The sequence below is a fragment of the Panthera tigris genome, chromosome B2, assembly GCF_018350195.1.
Source record: "Panthera tigris isolate Pti1 chromosome B2, P.tigris_Pti1_mat1.1, whole genome shotgun sequence".
Classification (NCBI taxonomy): Eukaryota; Metazoa; Chordata; class Mammalia; order Carnivora; family Felidae; genus Panthera; species Panthera tigris.
The window spans coordinates 49,997,915-50,013,756 of record NC_056664.1 but is presented as its reverse complement, the minus strand read 5'-3'; the positions used below and the strand labels follow the sequence as shown (position 1 = coordinate 50,013,756).

The 15,842-nt window shown below is 43.1% G+C and overlaps 1 long non-coding RNA gene across 3 annotated transcripts; it reads left to right on the top strand.

The window, feature by feature from the left end:
- The first annotated feature begins 473 nt into the window (after positions 1-473).
- On the top strand, positions 474-15,046 carry LOC122238653. Of its 3 annotated transcripts, none has more exons than XR_006217686.1 (5): positions 474-669; positions 2,620-2,700; positions 3,296-3,489; positions 9,228-9,431; positions 14,620-15,046. It is a non-coding gene; the product is annotated as an uncharacterized LOC122238653 (long non-coding RNA). The 3 variants fall into 3 exon arrangements; XR_006217684.1 differs by having other exon boundaries at positions 3,296-3,509; XR_006217685.1 differs by having other exon boundaries at positions 3,296-3,565.
- The last annotated feature ends 796 nt before the right edge of the window (positions 15,047-15,842 follow it).

Genomic DNA, 15,842 nt, shown 5'->3' with positions numbered 1-15,842 from the left:
AAAAACACAGAAACAGTTGGTAACTGTGACCCTTAAAAAGCTTTGTAGGCTTCTTAATGGTGAGAACCAAGTCTTATTTCTTATTTCTATCCATTTCTTAGTCTTATACTTGTTTCTATCAATTGCAACTAATACAATGGCATGCATTTCACTGATGGTCAGTAATAGTCACTAAGTGAATGAATGAGGTATACAAAAAAGGACAGATGCATAGGTTTTGGCAAGGAAGACTTGCTAAGACTAAACTGGTTGCCTCTGGAAAGGTGTTAAGTAGTTAATAGTCCTCTTGCTAGAAGTAGGGGAAATAGGAACAGGATCCAGTTTATGGAAAAGGTGAGTCCAGAAGTTCACACTTTTTGTGTATCTTTTTCCTAGAAGGGATGGACAAAAAGCAATTCATTCTCATAATACCCTTAAGCCTAAGAAGTAATTCATAATATCCCTACTCTGTTTCTCACCTTTTTAGTGGCAGGAAGAAAGTTGCCAGAAGGTTGAGTGAGTCACCCACAGTCATAAAGCCGGGAGGGCCTGTCCAAAGAATGGAAGCCTAACCCCCTTCTGACATGGTTATCCATGGCTCAGAACATGAAGTCTCATACAAAGCAAATCCTGATTTGAATAAGAGCTTCACGACACTCTGGTTATATTACCTCCTCTTCAATGTTTCACGTAAGTTGAAGGAGATGAAATTCGAATTGCCTGTAGTCTAACTAAACAGCAAAAGTTGAAAGGAAATAAAAACCATGCTGCTTTTAGTAGAATCCTCTGGTTGGTTGTTTTCAGGGAATGCGCTCTTGTGTAAAGTGAAATGTTGCAAAAATGGTTAAATTACAACTAAGGTAAGGGTGCAAGTGAAGCCTGGTGATATGTAGTCCAGGTTGGGGTTAAGTAAATGATAATCACCCTCCATGCAGGTTTAATCAGTGACCTTTTCCCCCAAGGCATAAAGATGTTGACTTTCACACATACTTGGCCAGGGGTCTGTGAATGTTGCCTGCCAGCTGTGAACCATATGCTGCCCACCCAGACTGCCTCCAGAACTCGTGTCCCTCACAAATGCCCCAGCTAGGTCACCTTCAAGTCAATGAGACTAGCTGTATAATACATGGGGTGGCCCATGGTTATTCATTCACATACAAATATTTATAGAGTGCCTATTTGTATGACACAGTGCTAAGTCGACTGGAGGTGGGAAAGGACCATAAATACCAACGTGAGTAAAGCATTCCCTGAGCCTGGAAGGAGTTTAAGATTTACTCAGGTAAAGCACATCACTTGAGAAGAAAAATTTTAATAAAAATTTTAATAAAACATTTTAAGAAGTGTAGGTATCCCAAAATACTGTTCTAGTATTCTGCAATAGGTCAGAAAATCAAGAGGTGATCTCAGTTTGTAGGACAGAGATAGAGCTTACTTTTTGTTTGGAGGGAAGATCTTCTGGAGGAGGAGAAAGTTGAGCTGGATCCTTTTGCTGTTTTTATTAAAACCTGGCCTGAGTCTAAGCTAAAACATGCCAAATGAGTCACGCAGAGATAAAACAATTAAACAACAGACTGCTTGGCTTGCACAACCCAACATCCGGGCTTGTTGTTCTGATGTTGCATAGCCTTGGCCTACCATTGCACCTTTTACTGTTTTAAGACTTTGAATTTTTTGAATTTACTGTTTCAGGACTGGTATGAGCTTTTAGTTGTTAATTATGAAGGATTAGTCAAATCCCTGGTAATCAACCAGCAAATGGAAGCCATCTCACCCTAGAATTCGGGATTGTTGAGGCATATTGGGCAGGATCCCAGAGACCAACAGAACATGCTAGACCTGATGGCTGACTCAAGTCTAAGACTCTGAAATCAGATTGGAGGTCAAAGGCTGCTGCCGCATTTTCTGTGCAGAGCCTTGGTAGGAGGAAACACGCTGAGATAGGATACAAAGAGTGTTCTCTGCTCAGATCCTCCTTCTATAAGTGTACAGACAATTTGAGGTATAGAGGGAAGAGCTGTCTTAATCCCCTTCTGTTCTACGTGCCTACTACATGTCTAACATGTTGCAAGGATTCCAATAAAAATTTATTGACAGAAAGGGTCCTTGGGAATAATAGTTGACAAAGTTGGGGCCCAGGTGCATGTTTCCCAAACTGGAGTCCTGGAACTCCAGACAGGTGTCTTGGGGACCCCCCATGGAGATGTGAGGGAGAGCATTCCCAAGTGTCCTTCCTCCTCCTATAACTGTCTTTGATCCGAGTGGTTCTGCTTTTGTCTGTTTTATATAATAAGAGTTTACCATGGTTTTGTTTGAAAATTGCCAGAAAAATCCTGGAGATGGAAAGAAGAAGAGCCTTTGGGACTATATGATACAATCTTAGCAGGATATTGTTACAGGATAAAGGAGAGTCAGGCCACTTAGTAGTGTCACGGAGCATGGTCGTAGCCACAAGACTGACCCTAGGCCAGTAGAGAGGAGACCTGCAGAAGAAGGAGAAAGGTGGCCAAAGAGATCTTACGAATCACTTCTCAAGGGCTTTCCTTTGGTCATTGACTATGAACCAACCTCCTGAATATAGCAGACAAGACCCTACTTCCTCCTCTTACTCTTCCCACTGTCTCTGTCTCTATATTCCAGCTACTCTTCCTCAAATCTTGCCTGAAGATCTTTGCAAAGGCCGTTCCCTCTGCCTGGGAAATGTTCTTCCTCCTTTTCTGGGTGAGTCCTTCTTTGAGTTTCCATTGAAATGTCCCTTTCTGACATCCTATCTCCCTCAGCCTAGACCAGGACGGCTCCTTTGTTTCCTGTATTTCTAATTTAGTGGGCTTATCACAATTGCAATAATCTATTCAAGGACTGCTCCTTTTCCCCCAGATAGATTGTGAGTTCTAATTTTTTTTAATGTTTATTTATTTTTGAGAGAAAAGGTGTGCCAGAGGAGGAGGGACACAGAGAGGGGAAGACAGAGAATCCAAAACAATCAGTGCAAAGCCTGACATGGGGCTTGAACCCAGGAACCATAAGTCATGACCTGAGCAGAAGTCAGATGCTCAACCAACTGAGCCACCCAGTGCCCTTGATAGGTTATGAGTTCTGATGAGAGAAGGAAGTTCTCCACTGTATTCTCTGCACCTAGCACAGTGTCAGGCACCTAAGAAGTGCTCAAAAAATTCTTCATAAATGTGATTGGCAACTTTTAAAATGTCCCCAATTTTCCCCACCTGCTAGTATTCACAGCCTACGTTACCTGGAGTAACTTGCTTCTAACCAATAGAATTCAGCAACGTTGAGGGTATGTCATTTCCATTATTAGGTTACGTAAGACTGCAACTTCCATCTTGCTGATCACCTTCTCACCTTATATGCTTTGATGAAGCAAGCTCACATGTTGGAAAAGCTCAAGGAATTGAATCCTGGCAACAACCACATGAGTCTAGGAATGGATGCTTCACCCAGTCAACCTTCAGATGAGATCCCTGCCCTGGCCAACACCTTGATTACAGCCTTGTGAGAGACCCTGAAGCTGAGTACTTAGCTAAGCATGCCTCAACTCCTAACCCTCAGAAACTAAGAGATAACAAATGTGTGTAGTTTTAAGCCACTAAGTCTTGGGGATAATTTCTTACACAGCAATAGGTAGCTAATAAGACAAATAAGTGAGTAAGTCAGTAAGTGAGTGGATGAAACTGAAGACCTCACTAAAGGAAGGGGAAACTAAGACCTGGTGGAGGTGAGGGGGTAGTGTAGAGAGAGTGGACTGATATGCTCAAAGACAATTGTCCATGCTTCCTGTTTGATTTTGTTTCTCTCAACCATAGAATCTAAAGGAGGAGTTTTGGGGAAAACTCTTCCAAAGTTTTTAGAATCAGAAATTCAACAGGTGAGTGGACAATTTATATGCCCAGGCACTATCTGATATCATTCATAAGTATTTGTGTTTGTAGATGAATAGCAAAGATACATCCTCAGTGATACCAATTCAGATGCAGTTTATATCAAAACATACAGTCTAGCTTGGGAAGCCTTTATTTTAAGTAGCTGTATTTTAAATCTTGACCCAAGTGACCCACTCAGATCATCTTTGTCTCATGTGTAGTTGACACTGAACAAGGAAACAGCATTAATAAGTTGGAAATTGTTAGTGGGCTTTGAGTCTGCAATCCAGATGTAAACAATATAAAATCCTTGATAGAGCTATAAATACCAGCTTTATCAATAGCTCTCATAATTTACAATTTTCCAATGCATTTCAAAATGCTGACTCTCACCTTTTTCCTAGATTGGTTTCTTCACTTCAGAGTGATAAAAGAGTGCAAAAAATAATGATATACTTTGGAGTGCATTCGTGTTCCAACATCCAGTTTTAATGGAGGCCTACAAAGAAGTTCCTTTTCTGCCTTCTTAAATGTCGTATTTTCCTGCCCAGTTACACATGGGAAATATAATTGGTTATGGAATTTCCCTTGGATTAAGCTTGTTTCAATAGGAACTACTAATTACTTTATCACTGTGGCATTGTAATCTGCCCTAACATTTAAAGTTTATTTGCTCTCAAATAAAGGGCATTTGGTCTTCCTATTATTTATAATCATTTTCTTAATCTTCTCCTAGAAGCCAAATCCCATTACAGTTGCTCATTATAAAAAGCTCATGTTTGCTCTGTGGAAATGCATAAATGCATCTAATGGCACCATGTACCTTCAAGTGTATCCAAAAGAAAGGGAGAAATTTGAAGAAATCTGAATGATAAAATCTTGAACTTAAAGATGAGCTGTGGAGTGCTTATCTGAGTTACAAACTTTTAAAAATCTATTTATGTTGAGAGAGAGTGTGAGCACATGCGTGCACATGTGAGTGGGGGAAGGGCAGAGAGAGGGGGAGGGAGAGAATCCCAAGCAAGCTGATAGTGCAGAGCCTGATTCAGGGCTCCATCTCATGAACCATGAGATCATAACCTGAGCCGAAATCAAAAGTCTGACGCTCCGCCAACTGAGTCACTCAGGCATCCCCTTGAGTTACAAACTTAAAAAAAAAAAATCATTATTTACAGAGGGATGCATTTCACTATTCCTTAAAATGTCCAGCTTATGTAGAAGTTGTAAGACCAAGATTCTATTTTTAAACATTTTTGAAAGTCCAGTATCATGTTTTGAAAGACTTATATTTTGAAAGTCCAGTGTTATATTAGTTTCAGGTGTGCAATAATAGTGATTCAGTAATTTTGTGCATTATTCAGTGCTCATTACCATAAATATACTTTTAATCCCCATTACCTATTTCACCCATCCCTTCGCTCACCTCCCCTCTAGAAACCATCGTGTTGTTCTCTATAGTTAAGAGTCTTCTTCTTCTTTTTTTTTTTAATATTTATTTATTTTGGAGAGAGAGAGAGAGAGAGTGCATGAGCAGGGAAGGGGCAGAGAGAGAGGGAGACAGAGGATCTAAAGCAGGTTCTGTGCACAGAGTCCAACGTGGGGCTCAAATTCATGAACCGCAAGATTATGACCTGAACTGAAGTTGGATGCTTAATCAACTGAGCCACCCAGGTGACCCAAGAGTCTACATTTTGATTTATCTCTTTTTTCCTTTGTTCATTTGTTTCTTAAATTCCATGTATGAGTGAAATCATATAGTATTTGCCTTTCTCTGACTGACGTATTTCACTTAGCATTATACTTTTTTTGTTGCAAATGGCAAGATTTCGTTGTTTTTTTAATGGTTGACTAATATTCCAAGACCAAGATTCTTTTTTTTTTAAAGTTTATTTATTTATTTTGAGAGAAAGAGAGAGAGCGTACATGCTTGAGTGTGCAGGTGGGGGTGTGGCAGAGAGAGACAGAGAGAGAGAGAGAGAGAGAGAGAGAGAGAGAGAATCCCAAGCAGATTCCATGCTGTCAGCATGGAGCCTGACTTGGGCTATATCCCATGAAGCATGAGATTATGACCTGAGCCGAAATCAAGAGTTGGATGCTTAACCAACTGAGCCACCCAGGCACCCCACAAGACCAAGATTCTTAAAGCTGCAGTCTCAGGGGCCACTTCCAAGAGGTAATAGATGAGAAATGAGGATAAAGTAGCTGTGAAAGTGTGATGGGAGTGTACTGGGGCTGGAGAGTCACACGCCTTACACTCAAGTGGGCTGGGACAACAGCTTGTGACTTTCTCACAAGCCCTGGCCCACTGGGTCACCTTAGTCTGCTACAACAGTTCAAACAGTACTTGAGGAGAAAGGCTTGGTCTTGTCAGTGTCCTTGCCCTCTCCTGTGCTTCCATAAGATGGGATTGTGGCGAGGGGTGTATTACCTGAATTATCATGGGACTAGAACAGAGAGGTTTAGAATCCAAGAAGTGTCCCTGAATGCTCAGATCCCCACCATTGCCTACTGCCTTCCCTCCTGACTTTGCCTACAGCTAAGTTGACTATAGGCGTGCTTCAACATCTGGCCTCTTGGCCAGGGTGTAGGGGTAATTCCTGGATACTTTGGTTTGCCAGGCTCTTGTTAGTGAGCCCCTCCAAAACTGTCCTGTATCTAGTTCTTGGTCTAGGTGATTAGCCCATGTTGTCTGCTGTAGGGTCATTTCCCTCTGTCACAGTGGGCCATTCTCCAGTTAGCTACTTTCTTTCCTCTCACTTCGTGGGGGAGCTTCAGGAGCCCCTCCATACCATATGGGAACCAAGATGGTCATTATGCCACCAAGTTTACTTAGGAGTGGCCAACTCCTAGACTTTGTGCAGGACAGGTTGCAAGGCAAACTCATTCCAGAGTCCAAGTCATAGATTGAAAAAACAAACAAACAAACAAACAAACAAACAAAATGCCCCTGTCCTTGGCATTACTCTCTACAACTCCCCAGACTTCCCCTAAAATGGAGAGATGGAGAACCATATAATTCACTTCCTGCCTCAAGTGACTCTATCTCCATTTTATTTTGCTTTTCTGAATACCTGAGATCTCCTTTATGTCATATCCTGCTCCTTGCCAACTCCAGCCTCAAGGTTGAGATGTAATGACTGATGAGATAGCATATGAGAAAGATCCACTTACCCATAAAGGAACTAATTCAGGAGGCATTGAAAAATAATATACCTCTTCTATAAGTCAACAGGAAATATAGCATCTGATTTGGAATGAAAATTGTAACTTGATTCTTTAATATACTTAGAAATTCATTGGTTGTCACATATGTCAGCCTTTAAAAATGATGAGTTTTCTGCTATTTATTGTATGACATTCAGGAAAAGGTAAAACTATAGGGACAGAAAACAGATCAGTAGTTGTCTAAGGCTAGGGTTGAGGAGAGGGGTCGATGAAAAAGGGGCACCAAGGAACTTTTTGGGGTGATGTATCTTGATTGTGGTGGTGGTTACATGATTGTATAAGTTTATTAAAACTTACAGAAATGTACACCAAAAGGAGTGAATTTCATTATACATAAATTACATCTAAGTAAACCTGACTTTTACTGAAAAATGATGACCTTTCATATTCCCAAGATGATAGCTGAGCACTTACTAATAGTGCACTGTTCTACCACTTAGATTACATGAGCTCATTCAGTCTTAATAGTAACTCTATTTGGAAGGTACTGTTTCATTATCATCACCTCGATCTTACTATCAGGGAGGTGAGGCCTGGAAAATTAAGTAACTTGCCCAAGACCACACAGTGAGTATAGTTGGAATTCAAACCCAGATCCATTAGGTGCCAAAGACTGTGGGTTTCACCACTGTGTTATATGGCCTCTCAAGATAAGTAACTTTAGGCTGATAAATATTTAAGAGGTAAACTGGTAACATTTATGTGTGCCTGTAACTTACACATCTGAGACCCTTTTTTGGTTCAGTCATATTTACTCTCAGATCAGAAAGTAAATGGTATCCCCCACCCCAAACAGACACACATCCCAGTTGCCCCGATCAAGCATCCTCGGGAAGAGTGGGAGACCCATTCTTGTCAGTAGCCTTCAGTAAGCTAAGGATGAGTCAGATCTGGGTGACTATTTGTTAGGAGGATTCCCCTGGAAAGTTCTAGAGGTTATGTGGCCTGCCATAGCTCAAACTGCTGACCAGCCCCCAACCTATACTCTCAACTGGGGGCCTTGCAGTGCCAGCCCAGACACCACTGCAGCCTGGTATGACAAAGATGGAAGACTTCTCTCCTGCTTGCAGAGAGTTACCTTCTCAAGGTCATTATCTTTGTGACCTGGGTCTGAGAACTCCACCTCATGCTGCCTCCAACAGCAAATGAATAAAACACTGTTTTCATTAGCTGCTGGTGCTAACACACCCTAGAAGTCAGGGTGTCTGAGAGTCTTCCCAGCTGCTTTTCTCTACAACAGACTGCTTTTCATAATTAATTACGGAGGTTGGTGTAGGATAGTGGTAAGATATGGCAAACTTGTGGGGACTTAGGTTTGGCTTTTGCCCAGGAAAAGGGGTGCTGAGCCCTGCATCTAGTCTCTTGGTTCTTCCAAAGTGATATGTATGTTTCAAGGCCCACTTACCATTAGCAAGGCAGTCAGGGAGTACGCTTCAGTACAGCAGAAGCATTGGACATCTGCTGAATCCTCTGCAGTGGAAATTTAATTGGTCTTGTATCAATTTGCTCAGCCAGGGACCTTGGATCAAAAGTAGACAATGCAAACACACTGAATGGGCAAGGATCCACCCCAGCAAATACCACTCTGTGTTTTCATCTTATCTGCTTTACTTGGGGAGCAATTTGGTCCTCCCAGACTGCTGGTGAGTCACTGATGCCCATAGGGCCAGAGGAAGGTGTTTTGGAATTGAGACTGGACCACCTAGGCCACAGCTTAACTCATTTGTCATCAAGCTTTACTGGGCCCCTGGACCAAAGAGCAGAGCATCTCAAAAATGCACTTGTCCCCAATTCTCACTATTAAGGGGACCTACTGGTATATTTGGTCAATGTATGATGAAGACAAGGAAGGCTGGGGTAGGTTGGGTAAGTTTTGGTGGGATGGTGAGAAGGAGAGAAGTATAGGAGTCAGGCACGGTTGAAGATAGGGAGCCTTTCCTGAGCTGATAGAGAGCCTCAGAAAGACGTTCTTGAAGCCAGGGTCATCTTCACACTGAAAACAGAGGATCAAAAATAAGCAAGCAGATCCTTAGGAACAAATTTTGTCTGTAATTGATTTGGCCTGGAAAAGAACCTATCTGTGCTGCTCTAAATTGTTATCAGTTGTTTGTACCTCTGTATAAAAGAGTTTTCCCTTTTTTCTAGAGAAGCCATGAAAGTACTGGACACCTGATGGAAAGGGTCATGGTCAAGGGAATAAAGGACCTAGAGGAATAAGGACTGGAGACAAAAGAGCAAAATGTTGCATATGATTACCTTTGCAGCCCAAGCATGAAGGGTAAAGAATATTCAAAACTGAATGAGACTGGCAAAAAGCACCCAAGAGATCAGCTGAGATGCTAACAGAAGGTCAGTCTTCGTTCCCAGTGGATGGAGAGACGGAGGCATGGGCCCTCCTGGAATTTTATTTCCTCAAACATTAGAAATCACATACTTGAAACCTATAAAGCCATCCTATATGTTTAAATAGAAAAGAAGGGGCGCCTGGGAGGCTCAGTCAGTTAAGTGTCTGACTTCGGCTCAGATCATGATCTCACAGTTTGTGGGTGCAAGTCCCGTGTTGGGCTCTGTGCTGACAGCTCAGAACTTTGAGCCTGCTTCAGATTCTGTGTCTCCTTCTCTCTCTGCCTCTACCCTGCTCGTGCTGTGTCTCTCTCTCTCAAAAGTAAATGAACATTTAAAAAAAAAAGAATATTGCTACATTTATTGCTGTCCCTTTTCCCATATCTTAGTAACCTGTTTTAGTATTTCAGTCCTCTTAAATAATAAAAACAAGTCCTCTTGTGCTTCAATAATCTTTTATTCCATTTAACAGATAGGTTTGGGGTGACTGCCTGTGTAAACCTCTTTGCAAAGCTTATTGCTACCAGTGGGAAAAGATGACCATTTCCTAAAATTGCTCTGTGCTCTATGCTCAGACCATTATCAAAGAAACATTAGTGTATTTAAAACCCGAGTACCCATGGTATACAAAGCACTGTGCTGATTAGGGAGGACTGTGTTATCTAAAGTTATGCTGCCCTAGCAATTGTGAAGATTGGGAATCCTGATTTAAAGGAAATGCCATGGGATGGGAAACTGAGTTATGAAGGTTCCATTTCCATGATTACTTCTACCCTCTGCAACCTTCGTCTGCCCAACTTGCTTCTTCTCATCTTATAAAATGTACCAGATCACAGTTCATTGATTTAGGTAGTCTGTTCATTGATTTGTAAACATGGATCAAGATGCAGACCATCATTTATGCAAATTGGCTTTGCTTAAAGCTATAGAAACTAAAATAAATCAGACCTTGGGCCAGCAAGCGGTCGGCGTGACCTCAGGAGGCAGAGACTGGGTGCTCCTCATAAGCCTTCTCTGTGGTTCTTTCCATGCTGCGTAGTGGTTCAGTGACCTGCCCTGCTCGCATGGTCTCCTAAACACCAGAAGATTCTTATCTTCACCCATCCCAAAGGTTTAGTTATCTGCAGAGTGTACCTGTATATACAATATCAGATTCCATTCTAGTTCCTAGCACCAGGGAAAAGGCCTATATATTTTGACAGTACAGGATGTTTCAAGTTTAGCCTTCAAAAAAGAAGCAACATGGGGGCACCTGAGTGTCCAACTTCAGCTCAGGTTATGATCTTGCAGTTTGTGAGTTCGAGCCCTGCATCGGGCTCTCTGCCTTCAACACAGAGCCTGCTTTGGATCTTCTGTCCCTCTTGCTCTCTGCCCTTCCCCCTCTCACACTCTGTCTCTCAAAAATGAGTAAACATTTATAAAATGTATTAGAAAAAAGAAGCAATATAGGTTGGTTTGTAGAAAATTTGGGAAATATAGAAAAATACAAAGCACAAATAAAATTTGCCTTCGATTATGTTTTCTAGTATTTTTAGTATATATATATTATAGTATATATATACTAGTATTTCTAGTATTTCTTGTGTATCAGTCAAAGCCACCTTTAAGAATGTATTTTAGAGCAAAAAACAATAGTTATAATACTGTTGTTTCTTCTTTTTCTCTGACACTACTTAATATTCTATGGAACCTTCTTCATCCTTTGCTCGACCATCTGACCTGATCAAGAATAAATCCATTCTTGGGGTGCCTGGGTGGCTCAGTCGGTTAAGTGGCCGACTTCAGCTCAGGTCATGATCTCACGGTTTGTGGGTTTGCGCCCCGTATCAGGCTTCATGCTAACAGCTCAGAGCCTGGAGCCTGCTTTGGATTCTCTGTCTCCCTCTCTCTCTGCCCCTCCCCAGCTTGCAGTCTGTCTCTCTCTCAAAGCAATAAACATTAAAAAATTAAAAAATAATAATAATAATAAACCCATTCTTGTCCAGAGAGGGAGCAGATTGAAATTCTAAATATCATATGGCAGTCCCTTCCCAAATATTTGGGATTATGTAAGACACTTCTAGGCCATGCTGTTTCCCTGTTTTGTTTTGTTTTGTTTTGTTTTGTTTTGTTTTTGATTAGGGGAGGTGTGTGTGAAGGAGAATGCCAAGAAAAGTGCTGGAATTATTTCTTAGCCAGTGATCCTCTGACCAACAACAGCATGTCAGACTCTCAGGCCCCAGCCCAGACCTACTGATTGAAAATCTGCATTTTCACACGATCCCCAGGCGCTTCTGAGCTGTGCACCTTACATTTGAGCACTGACCTGTGGGCCCCTTTCTGGCCTTCCTCAGGTGGTATTGATTGTCAGGATTTGTACATAACTTTCACACCTCCTTGATGTTGAAACTAGCAATAAAAATCCCACCTCCATGGGAGTAAACACCTTTTCCTGAGGCCACAATTCACATTCCTTTGGGAAAACGCTAAATGTGTTACTTTCTAAATGCCCTGAGAGTTGTGGGGTGCTCCAAATGGAAGTCGAGGGAAGAGGCCAGTTCTCTACTTTGCTTCCCCTTCAAAGTCCATTCCAGGGTCAGAGCTGTTGTGTTTGTGGCTCCTTAAGTCACAGCAAATCATTCATCCAGTGGGGGACAAGAAAGAGAGTCACAACAGAGCTCTTTAAATTCTGTTGGGGAAAAATCCACAATGATTTTTTTTCCTCCTCTTCTCTCCCCTTTCTCCACAACCACACCTGTCTTATTTTATGACTCAAATGATTCATTTAACCTTTGCTCCTCCACCAGGGGGCCCCAGGAGGCACAGACTGGGTGCTGGGTCCTGAGGACCCTAATCAGGCGAGCTGGGATCAAGGACTCTGAGTACAGGATCAAGGACTCTGAGTACAGTGCTGCCGATAGAGGGAAAAAAAGAAATGACAGAAGCCAAAACAGTTGTGTCTGTCTGGCCGGCCAGCCACAACCATGTGTGGGCATCGAGATGGATGTGGGACCAGCCTGAGCAGAGCCCTCCAAAGAACTGCCTTGATTAGGCCTTTGCTTGAAATCCCAAAGCAGGCAGGTGTTCCTACATGGCCATCTGAAGCCATCCGTGAAGGGCAGTACTCCCCCTTCTAGGACGAGATGCAGCCGTGTGAAGTCATTCCCCTCTCTCTTCACAGATTTGAGAGGTGTCACAAAGTCTTTGTGCCCGGGCACCACGGCTCCCTCTGGGTTCTGGCACTGGGATCTCCTCTGTTTCTTTGGCAGCGTCTGACAATCCCTCCGGCCTGGCTAATCGAGCACTTATCTAGTGCCTCTCCACTCCCAGGCCTGGCTCCCCAAGCTCCTGGGGACCCATCTGCAAACTTTTCCATGGGAGCATCTGGGACACTTACTGGGGTATAGTGCCTGAAGCAGCAGGGAGAAGGGGGAAGGATGGTTAAGAATGGCTCTTTAGTCTGCTTTTTTAAAGTTTATTTTTATTTATTTTGAGAAAGATACAGAGAGCTAGCAGAGGAAGGGCAGAGAGAGAAGGAGACAGAATCTCAAGCAGGCTCCAAGTGGTCAGTGCAGAGCCTGATGCGGGGCTTGAATTCTCGAACCATGAAGTCATGACCTGAGCTGAAATCAAGAGTTGGATGCTGAACCAACTGAGCCACCCTGGTGCCCCTAGATTGGCTTCTTCTTGACCCTTCGGGAACTTACAAACATCACCCCATCCATCCTGGCAGCCCTTAGTTGTGTATAAAGTAAGTATGCTGGTTTTCTTTCCAGAGGTTATGGAGTGTAAGTGGTTGAAAACTCAGGCCCTGGCATTGCAGAGACTGGCATCCAAATCCCGGCTCTTCATCACCAGCTGGGTGATCCAACTTGGCCTCCTGAAATTTCAGGCCTTAATTTACACCTTTCTAAAACAGGGACAATATCTGCCTCATAGGTTATTATGAGGAATAAACGAGATGCTATATGTAAAGCACTTAGGACCGTGCCTGGTGCTTAGTAAGTGCCCAGAAAAAGGTAGCTGTGATTGTTGTTACTTTTACCTAAAAATGGACGACAGCAAGTCATGCTGGATAACCTAACAAGTCAGTTAGGTTATCTAACTGACTAACTGCTAAATCCTAGAGGCCCGAGTTTCAGTTCTGGATCTGCTTTGAATTAGCCTTGTGTGCCCCAGTTTCTTCCTCTGTAAGATGTAGACAATGCTACCTGGCTTTTTGTTCTGGCAGCTAACATTTATCAGTGCTATCTCTGCACCTGGCGTGCTTGAAGGGCTTATGTTAATTCACTTGATTCTTGCCACATCCCTATTTGACAGATGAGAAAACTGAGGCACAGACGCAATGTGGGTCAGGCAGCTAATAGCAGATGGAGCTGAGGTTCCAACCCAAGCAGTCTGGCCCCAGAGCCTGCATTTCTGCCTTTCTAACTGTGAAAAATCAAATGTTTAATCATGAAAGGGCTTTGGGAATGGGAGGCGCTATACAAACTGGAGATTATCACAATTTATCCAAGTCTCTTGGTGTTTGGTCTTCAGTTGGGATCCTTAACCTTTCCTGGTGGGATGTGGAGTCAGGGGGCTCCCTTAGGGTTTCCTGAAGCCTTTTAATCACTGGCTTTTATGAGTTGAATAATGCCCCCCCCCAAAAAAAACAGATGTTGAAGTCCTAGCCCCCAATACCTCAGAAAGCGACTTTATTTGGAAATAGGTCATCTTTACAGAGGTCATCAGGTTAAAATGAGGTCATTTAGGTGGGCCCTAACCCAATACGACTGGTGTCACACACACAGACACAGACAAGCACAGAGGGAAGATCCCGTGAGGGAAGTCACAGGAGAATGCTGCCTGAACACAGTAGCTCCACACTACGTTTGTGAGGTTTGTCTGTGTTTTGCATTCTCCAAGCCAAAGAACGCCTGAGGCTGTCAGAAGCGAGGAGAGAGACATGGAAAAGATTCTTCCGAGGCACCATGGCGCTGCTAACACCTTGAATACTGAGAGGGGCTGAATACCGCCAGGGGTGCAGATGTGTGTGTGCACATTTTGACAGTGTAAGAATCGGTCTGTGAGCCTGAAGACTGTTCCTTCATAAGAAGATCACATGAGAGGCAAAGTGAACATTAAATCATATTCCAGCTCCATTGGAACAGGTAAGGAAGAGGAATCTTGTCTCTGACATTATGTAACTGATTCCATCCCATTTGTTTTGCAGCAGAGAATGTGAGACGCAGGGGAGCTAAGTTTCTTAGAGCCTTCCAGCAGCAGATAACAGTGCAACTGGAGATCAAGTTTTCTGTCACACGGACCCTCAGAGGCTCATTTCTGGGTCGGCACACAGGAGTTTACTCTCCTGTCACTGCTTCTTTCAAAGATTACATTCTGGTTCCTTTTTTTGTTTGTTTGTTTGTTTGAGGAAACTTGATTGAAATGTAGCCTACATACAGAAATATGTCCATAAGTGGACAGCTCAGTGCGTCTATATCCATGTAAACAGCATCCAGACAAAGAATTAGTACATCACCAGCACCCCTGAAGCCCTCCTGCCCCTCCCAGTTGCTAAGGCCAACAAAGGAACCACTATCCTGACTTCTAACATCACAGATCGGTTTTGCCTGTTTCTGAGCTTGATATAAATGGGATTTCACAGTATGCTTTTGTGTCTGCCTTCTTTCACTCCACTCTATGTTTGTGAGATTTGTCTGCGTTTTGCATATGGAGTAGTGCATTCTCACAGCGATAGAGTATTCCATGGTGCTGGTCTTTTTGAACAAAATCAGGGGGTACACAGAAAGAGAAGTGCCATGAAATAATTCAAGCTGGTCCTTAAAAAAAAAGTTACAGCAAAGAGACTACGGAAACAACAACAAAAAAGTTGGTTACTCTTTACAAATTGGATGCAATTTATTGGCCATTCATTAAAAGCCACTTTCCCAGATCACTTCCCAACCTCCCTCTCCTCTCCTGTGTCCCTGGATTCCCACAGCCTTGCTGTGTCACACTGGGCTGACCCAGTCTGGATGGATGGGATGGGAGCTGGAAGTTAACAAGCTGTGTTCTACCTGGGTGAACCCATCCTAACTTCAGGATTTCTCAGAGCCTAGACTGTCACTTGACCAGCAGGGTTCCTGTACATTCAGCAGCATCAGGGCCACCTTCACCCTCTGCAGGGAAGCCATCTCTCACATTTGGAATTTTGGAGTTATTTCCCTGTCTGAATCAGCCTCAGGATAAAGCTCCTGCAGCCCTGGGCCCGCCAGAGGCCGGAATGAAGGGAGTCTGCAGGAGTGGGCTGGACCTCTGCCCAATCCTTCCCCTTGCAACCATGTCTAAGAGTCACTCCCACTGCTTTCTCAGGCTCTGGTCTTCATTCCCAAGAGCTGTGTGGCTGGATGGGGCTGCCCCTCTTCTCATCTTTCTCTTGGCAGACCACAATTG